The 13,862-nt window shown below is 44.5% G+C and overlaps 1 protein-coding gene across 2 annotated transcripts in view; it reads right to left on the bottom strand.

Annotated features, from left to right (window-relative positions):
* Window positions 1-13,813, bottom strand: part of TECPR2 (tectonin beta-propeller repeat containing 2) — a 98,891-nt gene extending 85,078 nt beyond the window's left edge. For both annotated transcript variants that reach the window (XM_082838130.1, XM_082838129.1), the window contains exon 1: window positions 13,768-13,813. The gene's annotated coding sequence lies outside the window, so the exon portion shown is untranslated. The remainder of the gene's footprint in view (window positions 1-13,767) is intronic.
* Between the last annotated feature and the right edge of the window lie 49 nt (window positions 13,814-13,862).

Here is a 13,862-nt window from a genome sequence, read left to right on the forward strand (position 1 = left end):
CACAACAAAAAGAATAATATACCTGGGAATAAACCTACCTAACGAGACAAAAGACCTGTACTCAGAAAACTATAAAACACTGATGAAAGAAATCAAAGATGACGTAAACAGATGGAGAGATACACCATGTTCTTGGATTGGAAGAATCAATATTGTGATAACGACTATACTACACAAAGCAATCTACAGATTCAGTGCAATCCCTATCAAATTACCAATGGCATTCTTCACAGAATTAGAACAAAAAATTTTACAATTTGTACGGAAACAAAAAAGACCCCAAATAGCAAAGCAATCTTTTTTTAAAAAAATAAATTTATTTATTATTTTATTTTTGGCTGTGTTGGGTCTTTGTTGCTGCACATGGGCTTTCTCTAGTTGGGGCGAGTGGGGGCTACTCTACATGGTGGTGTGCGGGCTCCTCATTGCTGTGGCTTCTCTCTTTGTGGAGCACGGGCTCTAGGCGCTGGGGTTTCAGTAGTTGTGGCACGCGGGCTTCAATAGTTGTGGCTCATTGGCCCTAGAGCACAGGCTCAGTAGTTGTGGTGCACGGGCTTAGTTGCTCCGTGGCATGTGGGGTCTTCCCAGACCAGGGCTCGAACCCATGTCCCCTGCACTGGCAGGCGGATTCCCAACCACTGTGCCACCAGGGAAGTCCCAGCAAAGCAATCTTGAGAAAGAAAAGCAGAGCTGGAGGAATCAGGCTCTCCAACTTCAAACTATACTACAAAGCTACAGTAATCAGGACAAGTATGGTACTGGCACAAAAAGAGAAATATAGATCAATGGTACAGGATAGAAAGCCCAGAGATAAACCCACGCACATATGGTCACCTAATTTAGGACAAAGGAGGCAAGAACATACAGTGGAGAAAAGACAGCCTCTTCAAGAAGTGGTGCTGGGAAAACTGCACAGCTACATGTAAAAGAATGAAATTAGAACACTACCTAACACCATACACAAAAATAAACTCCAAATGGATTAAAGACCTAAATGTAAGACCAGACACTATAAAACTCTTAGAGGAAAACATAGGAAAAACACACTTTGACATAAACCACAGCAAGATCTTTTTTGACCCACCTCCTAGAGTAAAGGAAATAAAAACAAAAATAAACAAATGAAATGGGACTTAATTAAATTTAAAAGCTTTTGCCCAGCAAAGGAAACCATAAACAAGACGAAAAGAAAACCCTCAGAATGGGAGAAAATATTTGCAAACAAAGGAACAGACAAAGGATTAATCTCCAAAATAGACAAACAGCTCATGGAGCTCAATATCAAAAAAACAAACAACCCAATGGAAAAATGAGCAGAACTAAACAGACATCTCTCCAAGGAGGACATACAGATGGCCAAGGGGCACATGAAAGGATGCTCAACGTCACTAATTATTAGTGAAATGCAAATCAAAACTACAATGAGGGGACTTCCCTGGTGACACAGTGGCTAAGACTCCACCTGCCAATGCAGGGGACACAGGCTCGATTCCTGGTCCTAGAAGATCCCACATGCCACGGAGCAACTAAGCCCATGTACTTAGTTGAGCACTGCACTCTAGAGCCCACGTGCCACAACTACTGAAGCCTGCACGCCCTAGAGCCCACGCACTGCAACTACTGAGCCGGTGTGCCTTGAGCCCATGCTCCACAGCAAGAGAAACCACTGCAATGAGAAGCCCGCGCACCACAACAAAGAGTAGCCCCCGCTCGGCAACTAGAGAAAGCCTGTTTGCAGCAACAAAGACCCAACTCAGCCAAAAAAAACCCAACCAAACAAAAAACAACTACAATGAGGTATCACCTCACACCGGTCAGAATGGTCGTCATCAAAAAATCTACTGGGCTTCCCTAGTGGCACAGTGGTTGAGTCTGCCTGCCAATGCAGGGGACACGGGTTCGATCCTTGGTCCAGGAAGATCTCACATGCTGCAGAGCAACTAAGCCCATGCGCCACAACTACTGAGCCTGCACTCTAGAGCCTGTAAGCCACAACTACTGAAGCCCGCGCACCTAGAGCCCATGCTCCGCAAGAGAAGCCACCACAACGAGAAGCCCGCGCACCGCAACAAAGAGCAGCCCTGCTTGCCGCAAACAGAGAAAGCCCGTGGGCAGCAGCAAAGACCCAACTCAGCCAAAAATAAATAAATAAAATAAATAAATTTATTTTTTAAAAGTCTACAAACAATAAATGCTGGAGAGGGTGTGGAGCAAAGGGAACCCTCTTGCACTGTTGGCGGGAATGTAAATTGATACAGCCACTGTGGATAACAGTATGCAGATTCCCTAAAAAACTAGAAATAGAACTACCATATGACCCAGCAATCCCACTACTGAGCATATACCCTGAGAAAACCATAACTCAAAAGGACACACGTACCCCAGCTGGTTCATTGCAGCACTGTTTACAATAGCCAGGATATGGAAACAACCTAAATGTCCAAAGACAGATGAATGAATAAAGAAGATGTGGTACATACATACAATGGAATATCACTCAGCCATAAAAAGGAATGAAGTTGGGTCATTTGTAGAGATGTGGATGGACCTAGAGTCTGTTATACAGAGTGAAGTAAGCCAGAAAGAGAAAAACAAATATTGTTTATTAACGCATATACGTGGAATCTAGAAAAATGGCACAGATGAACCTATTTGCAGGGCAGGAACAGAGACGTAGACATAGAGGATGGACATGTGGACACAGGAGGGGAAGGGGTGGGTGGGACGAACTGGGAGGTTAGAATTGACATAAATACACTAACAAGCATAAAACAGATAGCTAGTGGGAACTTGCTATATAAAGCACAGGAAGCTCAGCTCGGTGCTCTGTGATGACCTAGATGGGTGGGAGGGAGGTCCAAGAGGGAGGGGATATATGTATACATATAGCTGATTCACTTCACTGTACAGCAGAAACTAACACAACGTTGTAAAGCAATTATATTCTAATAAAAAAAAAAAACTTTTACATAAGCTACTGAGGGCCAGAGGGTCACAAGACTTGTTCAAGACCACACGGGCAAGACCTGAATCTAGGCCGTTGCCCTTCAAGTCCTCAGCCCTTTCCAAAGGACTCTCTATCACATCCCCAACCCCTGCTTCTCTTTTTCCACGCATCCTCTTCCTCTCCTGTTGATGGCCATCTCTGCCTGGTCCCCTCCACCACTGGTCTGTATGCCCAAGAGCAGAGGCCACATCCACCTCACTTACCCGTCTAGCCCCTGGAACCTAGAAAAGGGTCAGGCACATCGGAGGCACTAAGTATTAATTAATTAATTTTTTTATAAATTTATTTATTTTATTTATTTATGTATTTTCGGCTGCACTGGGACTTCGTTGCTGTGCACGGTCTTTCTCTAACTGCGGCGAGCGGGGGCTACTCTTCATTGCAGCTTCTTCATTGCGGGCTTCTCACTGAGGTGGCTTCTTTTGTTGTGGAGCACGGCTCTAGGTGTGCGGGCTTCAGTAGTTGCAATGTGCGGGCTCAGTAGTTGTAGCTCGCGGGTTCTAGAGCACAGGCTCAGCAATTGCGGCGCATGGGATGGGCCTAGATGCTCCGCAGCATGTGGAATCCTCCCGGACCAGGGCTCGAACCCGTGTCCCCTACACTGGCAGGCAGACTCTCAACCACTGCGCCACCAGGGAAGTCCCACACTAAGTATTTATTGAATACATGAATGAGTTATAAAAAAGGAAAATCTGCAAGGAAGGAGTGAGTTCAAGAATGGAAAAGAAACAAAATTTCATCTTTTCTCCAATATGGCCCCAGTTCAATGCTGGAATAAAAATCCTCTAGACCATTTTCAGACTCCTACTTCATTTGACAGTCACGATAGACAAAACATACAGTGAAGCCGGCAGGGTAACTTACAAACACCTTTCCTAAAGGTAAGTAAACAGTAATAAGTCCCTCTGCAATGGTTAAGAACATTAATATACCCTCTTTTAGCAGAAGTTGAAGCTCTGGGAGGTTCAGAAATTTGCCCAGGGTCATATAATTTTAAGTGAAATTTTGACGGTGAATGTTGATCCTGTCCATACAGCAGCATACTTCATAAATTTACAACTTTGTAAGGTCAAGACTGCCTTGGCTAAAAGATATCCATGCTCCCCAATCTTTGGTTTGTACAAGTACTCCAGAGAGGTGGGCAAAACCCACATGACCCCGAAATCGAATGAAAATGAAACGGCTATCAGGCAAACACAAGCGAGGACAGCCACAGTCAGACACCTTGGGAAAGCACGTAGATCATTTTAAGGAGGACACTAAAGCCAAAATAACAATGAAAGTAGCAACAGTGGTAACAGTAAACACTATTACTTAACGGTAACTGTTTTACACACAAACTCATTAAATCCTCACAAAAAACCTCAGGAGGTTGGCACCACTGTTATCTCCACTTTACAGGCGAGAAATGTTCTCATTTCAACAGTTCCTCTCCACCTTCAAGCAGAAGGGCATCACAGGAGCAGGAAAAGATGTATTTCCTTGACGGGTGTGTGCACACAAACACTGATGTGCCACAATTTACGTGATGTTTTTAAAATAAAATTTTATTTTTATAAAAGTTATAAATGTTCGCTATCAAAAACACAGCAATATAGAAAAGTACAAAGAATGAAATAAATGCCACTCATAATCCCATCATAGAGACATGTTACATATATAGATAGGGTATAGCTACATGTGTGTAAACACACACAGGGTTTTTCACTTAATAAATCATGAGCACTTGCCATGTCATTAAATACTTCCCTAGAATAAGATTTTTAGTGACCATATAAAAAAACTGCAGAGAACACGCTATAGTCATAAACCAAGAGAACATGCTATAGTCATAAACCAAGATTTTCTCAAAGTGTTTTAATTTCCACTTTAGCTGATGAGATCTCCTAGGAAGCAAGCAGAGGAGCGAAGCACTTCACAAATGTCAGCTGATATTAGTTCCTCCTTTAAAAGTCTTTTTCCTCAAAGTAGCCCTGTCAAATTATGACATTTAGATTTCAAAAACTCATTCCCTTGAACTGATACTATTCACTGAGAGTTCCATAATCTCTACACAGAAGGGGCTTTGAGGTTGCAGTCTGGTTAGAAGGGGGCAGAGGACCTGCCTTGAAACTGCACTGGTAAAGCAGGCACACTAGTCTCACTTAGAAAATATGTTTATTTGAGGTGGCGTAGGCAGTATTAGAGGAAAATACGGAAGGTCAGAGTCTCTGGAACCATCTCCTTGGCACAATCAGTGATCATACAACCAAAAGCAATTTCAAATGTGTAAGAAGGGAGTGCAGGACTCGCTGGCCAAACTCCATTAAAAGCTATCATAATTCTGTAGCAGGTAACAGACAGCATAATCAAATTTTGGATCAAAATTATTTAAGCTGAAACCCTAGCATTCATCCATGATTTCTCCCTCTCCCTCACCCCTACAGTAATCCCTCACCTTGTTCCATCAGCTCTGTGTCCTAACCTACCTCACAGCTGGCCCCTTCTCACCAACTCTGTGGCCATGCCTGAGACAAATCCAGTACACCTCTCACGTGGACCACGGCATTGTTCTTGTAACAACTGCTCTCCTGCTTCTACACCTGTCCCTGGAATCCGGATTCATACAGAGCAGTCAGAATAAGCTCTCTGACTTCAACAAAATTAAAAACTTTTGTGCTCTGAAGGACATCATCAAGAAAAGTAAAAAGACAACCCACAGAATGAGAGAAAATACTTGTTAATCATACATCTGACAAAGGATTTGTATCCAGAATATATGAGAAATGCTTAAAACTTAATAGTTAAAAGGTTTTTTGTTGTTGTTGTTGTTGTTGTTTTTGCGGTACGCGGGCCTCTCACTGTTGTGGCCTCTCCCGTTGCGGAGCACAGGCTCCAGACGTGCAGGCTCAGCGGCCACGGCTCATGGGCCCAGCCGCTCTGCGGCATGTGGGATCTTCCCAGACCAGGGCACGAACCCATGTCCCCTGCATCGGCAGGCGGACTCTCAACCACTGCGCCACCAGGGAAGCGCAAAAGGTAATTTTTAAGTGGGCAACAGATCTGAATAGACATTTCTCCCCGGAAGACATACAAATGGCCAATAAGCACATGAAAAGATGCTCAATATCATTAATCATCAGGGAAAATGCAAAACAAAACCGTGAGATATCACTTCACACTCACTAGGATGGCTATAATCAAAAAGACAGATAAGTGTTAACAAGGATGTGGAGAAACACATACATTGTTGGAACATTGCTGGAACCCTCATACATTGTTGGTAGAAAATAAAATGCGGCAGTCACTGGCAGTTCCTCAAAAGGTTAAACGTACAGTTACCATATGACCCAGCAATTCTACTCCTAGTTACATACCTAAGAGAAATGAAAACGTATGTCTACACAAAAACTTGTATACAGAATTTCATATTACTATTCATAAAAGCCAAAAAGTAAAACAACCCAACTGTCCATCGACTGACGAATGGATAAACAAAACATTGTATATCCATGTAACTGACTATTATTCAGAAATAAAAAGGAATGAAGTACTGATATATGCTACAATATGATGAACCTTGAAAACATTATGCTAAGTGAAAGAAGCCAGACACAAAAGACCACACATTTGCATGATTCCATTTATATGAAATAGCAAATGGCCAGAATAAGCAACTCTACAGACAGAAAGCACAGCAATGACTGCCTGAAGCCGAGAGAAGAGAGTGGGGGTGGGCATGACTGCTAAAGGACATGGTGTTTCTTTTTAGAGTGGTATGTCCTAAAACTGATTGTTGCATAACTCTGTGAATATACTAAAAAACACTGAATTGTACACCTTGAATGGTTAATATATATGTATGTGAAATCTCAATGAAGCTACTACCCCAAAAAAACACACCAAAAAAACCCAAAAAACAAAACAAACAAGAAAAAGAAGAATCAGCTCTCCAACATGCATTCATGACAAAAACTTCAGTAAACCAGAAACAGAGGGGAACTTCCTCAACCTGATAAGGAATATCCACAAAAAAACCCTAACAACTAACATTACACTTAATGTTGAGAAACCCAGAGCTTCCCCAACTGGGCTTCCCTGGTCGCGCAGTGGTTAAGAATCCACCTGCCAAGCAGGGGACACGGGTTCAAGCCTTGGTCCAGGAAGATCCCACATGCCGCAGAGCAACTAAGCCCATGCGCCAAAACTGCTGAGCCTGCGCTCTAGAACCCATGTGCCACAACTACTGAAGCCCATGCGCCTAGAACCCGTGCTCCGCAACGAGAAGGCACCGCAATGAGAAGCCCGCGCACCGAAACGAAGAGTAGCCCCCGCTCAACGCAACTAGAGAAAGCCCGCGCGCAGCAACGAAGACCCAATGCAGCCAAAAATAAAAAATAAATAAGTAAATAAATTTAAAAAAAAAAGCTTCCCCAACTGAGATCAGGTACAAAGCAAGGATGTCCCCCTCTCACCACTCCTTTTCAACATTTACTGGAAGTTCCAGCTAATGCAATAAGACAAGGAAATAAAAGGTATACAGATTGGGAAGGAAGAAATAAAACTATGTTTGTGGATGACATGTTCATCTATGTGGAAAATCTGAAAGAATCAATAAAAAAACTCCTGAAACTAATAGGCAATTATAGCAAGGTTTCAGGATACAAGATTAATATACAAAAGTCAATCACTTCCCTATATACCAGCTATGAACAAGTGGAATTTTAAATTAAAAACACAGTATCATTTACATTTGCATCCCCCCAAACAAAACACTTAGGTATAAATCTAACAAAATATGTAAAGAGCTATACAAGGAAAAGTATAAAACTCACATGAACAAAATCAAAGAACAACTAAATAAATAGAGAGATATCCCATGTTCACAGATAAGAAAATTCAATATTGTTAAGATGTCAATTCTTCCCAACTGAATGTACAGATTCAGTGTAATCCCAATAAGTTATTTTGTGGATACCAACAAAATAATTCTAAAGTTTGTATAGAAAGACAAAAGACCCAAAATAGCCAACACAATATTGAAGGAGAAAAGCAAAGTTAAGGACTGATACTACCCAACTGCAAAACTTATTATAAAGCATCAGTTACCAAGACAGCGGTACTGGCAAAAGAACAAACGGATCAACAGAACAGAAGAGAAAGCCCAGATATAGACCCACATAAATACAGCCAGCTGATCTCTGACAATGGAGCAAAGGCAATACAATGGAGCAAAGACAGCCTTTTCAACAAATGGTGCTAGAACAACTGGACATCCACATGTAAAAAAGTGAATATAGGCATAGACTTTCACAAAAATTAACTCAAAATGGATCACAGGGGCTTCCCTGGTGGCGCAGTGGTTAAGAATCCACCGGCCAATGAAGGGGACATGGGCTCCATCCCTGGTCCAGGAAGATCCCACATGCCACGGAGTAACTAAGCCCGTGAGCCACAACTACTGAAGCCCGAGTGCCTAGAGCCTGTCCTCCACAACAAGAGAAGCCACCACAATGAGAAGCCCAAGCGCCGCAATGAAGAGTAGGCCCCACTCGGAAACTAGAGAAAGCCCGCGCGTAGCAACGAAGACCAAACGCAGCCCCCAAAAAAGGATCACAGACCTAAATGTACAGCACAAAAGCTATAAAACTTCTAGAAGGCAATATAGGAGAAAACCTAGATGACCTTGGGTATGGTGATGACATTTTAAATAATATCACCAAAGGCATGATCCATGAAAGAAGTAACTGGTAAGCTAGCTTCATTAAAATTTAAAACTTCTGCTTTACAAAAGACAATATCAAATGAAGGAGAAGCCAAGCCACAGATTAGGAGAAAAACTGCAAAATGTACCTATCTGATAAAGGGCTGTTATCCAAAATATACAAAGAACTTTTAAAACTCAACAACCCAATTAACATACAGGCCAGGGCTTCCCTGGTGGTGGTGCAGTGGTTGAGAGTCCACCTGCTGATGCAGGGGACACGGGTTCGTGCCCCAGTCCGGGAAGATCCCACATGCCGCGGAGTGGCTAGGCCCGTGAGCCATGGCCGCTGAGCCTGCGCGTCCGGAGCCTGTGCTCCGCAACGGGAGAGGCCACAACAGTGAGAGGACCGCGTACTGCAAAAAAAAAAATACAGGCCAAAGATCTTAATAAACACCTCACCAAAGAAGACATACAGATGTCAAATAAGTCTATGAAAAGATGCTCCACATCATATATCAGGAGAATGCAAATTAAAACGAGATACCACCACACACCTAGTAGAATGGCCAAAATCTGGAACACTGACAACACCAAATGCTGGTGAGAATGTGGAGCAACAGGAACTCTCATTCACTGCTGGTGGGGATGCAAAATGGTACAGCCGCTTAGGAAGACAATTTGAAGGTTTCTTACAAAACTAAACATAATCTTACCATATGATCCAGCAGTTGCAGCCCTTGGTATTTATCTAAACGAGTTCAAAACTTATGCCCACACAAAACCTTCACCAGAATGTTTACAACATCTTTATTCATAATTGTAAAAATCTGGAAGCAACTAGCACATTAGTAAGTGAATGAATGAATAAACTTTGGTACATCCAGGCACTAGAATATTATTCAGCACTACAAAGAAATGGGCTATCAAACCATGAAAAGACATGGAGGAACTTGAAGTGCACATTACTAAGTGAAAGAAGGCAATCTGAAAAGGCTGCATGCTGTATAATTTCAACTCTGTAACCTTCTGGAAAAGGCAAAGCTATGGAGACAGTAAAAAGATCAGTGGTTGCCAGGGTTTGTGTGGGGGAGGGAAAGGGATAAGTAGGCAGAGCACAGAGGACTTTTAGGGCAATAAAAATACTGACACCATAAAGATGGATACATGTCACTATACATTTGCCCAATCCTACAGAACGCACAACACCAATCCTAAGGTGAACGATGGACTCTGGGTGATTATGCTGTATCAGTGCAGGTTCATCAGTTGTAACAAATGCCCCACTCTGGTGGGAGATGCTGATAAAAGGGGAGGCTATGCACGCGGGTGGGGCAGGGAGTAAACGGGAAATCTCTGTAGCTTCCCCTCAGTTTTGCTGTGAACCTAAAACTGCTCTGAAAAAAAGTGTCTAAAAAAAAGAAGTTCTTTGAAAGAGAAATGGGTGGATCTCATACCACTCACCCTATTCAACATTCTACAGTGGTTCCCCAGTGCTCTCAGAATAAGCAAATACCTACCCTTCTGTGGCCTACAGGCTGTGTGGTCTGACCCCTTCCTGGCTCCCCCATCACATCTCCACCTCTCTCCACTTATCCCCCAAGCTCTAGCTCCACTGGTCCACTCTGCCCTCCTCAGGCTTCAGAACTGACTACTCCCCCTACGATCGTTCATCTCTCTCCACACACCAGGATTCAGAAAGGCCTTCCCTGATCAGATCACTTACAGTATCCATCAGTCCCCTCCTCCTTCTAACATATCATCTTGTTTATGTCCTTCATAATTCTCATCACAACCTTTAATTACTTTATTTGATAAACAGTTTAATGATCATCTCTCTCATGAGACTGTAAGCAACATAAACCCTCTCTTGTTTACCAATGAAAAGCCTCGTATGTTAACAATATCTTTGGCACGGAGTAGATGTTCAGTAAAGATTTGTTGAATGAATAAGTAAAATGTTAACTTCAGGTCTTACTGCAAAAAAATATTCTCAATCCAATCTTTAAAATCAATAATGCTTCCGTGGTTCTGAATATTTCCATTAAAAATATAAAACATCAAAACATTCTTCTTTGAGGCAGGATAATTCTCTCCCCCAGTAACACCACAATCCCATACACCTGGAAGGCGGGAGCTGACCTTCACGCTGACTGACAGCACCCAAATGCCTGATGGGCAGTTTTTAAAAACTGGAGCTAGGACTAGTAACACATAGTCTAAATCATCCACTTAGTACAACGATCGGAAGTTGCCAGAGCCCCCTGACGGCTCTAATGGTTTAAGGGGTCTCTCCAAAATCTCTAGGAAGTGACAGTTAGTCACTCCCTGTTGCAGGGTCTTTTTTTTTTTTTTAACATCTTTATTGGAGTATAATTGCTTTACAATGGTGTTTTAGTTTCTGCTGTACAACAAAGTGAATCAGCTATACATATACATATGTCCCTATACCTCCTCCCTCTTGCGTCTCCCTCCCATACAGTCTATTTTTAAAGTCTGGCTACAACATCCACTGTTCTTTTAAATGTTAAAATCTTATGGCTGAACATAATGAGATGGAGGCAGTCATTTATCTTCCAGATGAGGTTTTGTCACTTTTCTGATCCCAAGCCCGCTGGCTAGCCAGTGCTCAGAGTCTAAAGCCTGATGACAGCATGAAGTTGAGCAGTTCAACAAGCCGGTCCGCATCCAGCTTCATCTCAGGCCACTCTTCCATCCACATACTCCACACTGCAGCCACAGTGAGCTTCCCACCACAGTCCCTGAACACACCATGACCTGCGTGTCTTTGCAAAGTCCCTTTCATTCCTTCCCCGTCCCCCATACGCATCTTGTAAGAACAGGTTCTCCACAGGAAGCCTTCAGCCTCCCTCTTTCACAGAACGCTATGAGGGCAGTTATCACAGGGCACCATCATGATTTGTTCTCTATCTTCCTCAATGGCTTCTTTCTAGTCTTCGTCTACATCCTGTTCATCCACAAATTTGCAGCGGCTTCAAAAGACCAATAGGGAGTGTGGTACAGTCAACGCTCAACACATATTTGCTGAATTAATCTCCCTCAAAACACTGTGCCAGAATTCCCCAAGTATGACAGAACAAAATATAAAGCCACTCTACCTCAGTTACGTCCATGATCATGCAAAAATTCACTGGTCTCTTATGTCTGGATCCAAAGAATACGTTCATTTAAAATTGACACACACTTGGAACAACAGCTCACTTCCACCTCAGCAGTTCACAGAGCCATCAACTACTCCCTCTGGATTCTATCAAGCTCCTTGAGCTCCACTGTATCTAGAAATCTCTCCATGCTTGACTCCGAAGCTTGTCTTCATTGTGTGTGTCACTGTTTCTTCATCTGTTCTTCACTTATTCTAAGTTTAATCAACTGCTCTGCCTGACGCCTGTTTCCTTCCCTTTTTCCTCATTAAGTTCCAGGAGCTATTTTGTTCAAACTACATACAAGCTAATATGAAATGAGACCTTCCTCAAACTTGAAGTGTAATTTCTCTAAGAGAAAACTGAAAACAAATCCAGTAGGAGCCAATCTTCTATTGAAAAAGACAATGTGACAACAAAATAACTTAAACCTAACAAAAGCTGCTTACTAGTCACTCCTTCAGAAGAGAACTTTCCTTATCCCACCACCAGGCTCCAAGCCAGTCCTGAAAACTCAAATAGAGCATCCCCTGTATCTATGCCTGCTGGTTCTCAAGTTTGAAAGCTCCCTGAGGGCAGGGACTGGGTCTGTCTGGTCCACCACAGCATCCCTAGAAGCTGGTATGTGGCTGGCATACAACAGGCCCCAAATAACTATCTGCTGAATGAACCAACAAGAGATGTTGGGGAAAAAAAAAAGCAAGGTCAAGGTACATTGTAGCTGGGTGAGAGAAAGTACAAAATGCCTTGCAGCTCCTTGCAGGAGTCACTGGTGACCACAAGGGCTACAGTGGCTTTATTCCCAGATTCTGCCCATGCTGGGATCTGGGTTTGGGGATTTCCAGAACTCCTTTCCTTAAAGTTCTCAAGACCTTGGCTACAAGGAGGAAGTTAACCCCAAGGGCAACTGATCACTCCAGCAGATAAGGCAAAGGTGCATGCATGCTGGTGCCCCACACTCTGCCTACAAATGTTAACAGAAGCAACAGAACAGAATAAAATTCCTGAATCTCAGCGAGAAAGTGAGGAAGAACAAAGGGAAGGGAAGAGAAAAGGAAGTAGGGTATGTGGGTAAGGAGAGCAGGGGCTAGCCTTTATTGAAATGGACCGCGTGCCAGGCACCGTGCTGAGCAATTCACACGCACTGACCCATTTAATCCTTCCACCAAGCCAGAGCTAGAAACTATTACCATCCCTACTTTACTGACGATGAACCTGAAGTTTAGTGAGACATCGCTTGCCCTGAGCACACAGCTAGGAAGGGGCAGCGCTGTGAGCCGGGTCTGACTCGAGGGTACCCCACTCTTCAACCTGCACTCACTATTCTGCCTCTGAGGCCTTAAGGCAGGACTGGGAGGCGGGTCGTTCATTTATCCATTTAACGAACACTTACTGAGCACCTACTGGGTACATGCCAAGGCGTGGTGCCAGGCGCTGGTGGGCGGATGAAGGGACGGGGACTGAGAGGGTCGGGGGATAAGACGCAGCGTCAATCGTAAGACCACGGAGCTCGGCGCCTCGGGCCCGCGGCGCAATGGGGATGCCAGGGTGCGGCACAGGGGAGGGAAAGCGCGGAAGGGGAGGGGCGAGCGAGCCGGGTCGCGTGGGGCGGAGGGCCCGCGGGAGGCGTCGGCCGACCCGCGGCGCCCAGGAGAGGTGGGCGACGACCACTTCCTCGGCGGACTGACAGCTTCTGCCGGGCACGGAGCCCGGCGCTTCGTGTGCCATGGCATTCGGCCTCGGCGGTCCGGCACGGGCGAGACGGAGTCCGGGAAAGGGAGGGAAACGGGCAATGAGACCCTGAGGCGAGGGAGAGTGGCCCAGGGGCTGCGTGAGCGGCGGCGGGAAGGCCGAGGGAGGGGCGCGGGGCCGGGCGGTGGGGCGGGCGGCGTCGCGGGCGGCGTCGCGGGACTCACCTCCCGCTGCAGCCCCTCCGGACTCTTCGGCCCGGCCGGGCCGGAGGAGGCGGGGATGAACTCCGAACCGCGGGGACTGCCGGGAACCCGTTCCC

This window comes from Leucopleurus acutus (genome assembly GCF_964270905.1).
Source record: "Leucopleurus acutus genome assembly, chromosome: 1".
In the NCBI taxonomy this organism is placed as follows: domain Eukaryota; kingdom Metazoa; phylum Chordata; class Mammalia; order Artiodactyla; family Delphinidae; genus Leucopleurus; species Leucopleurus acutus.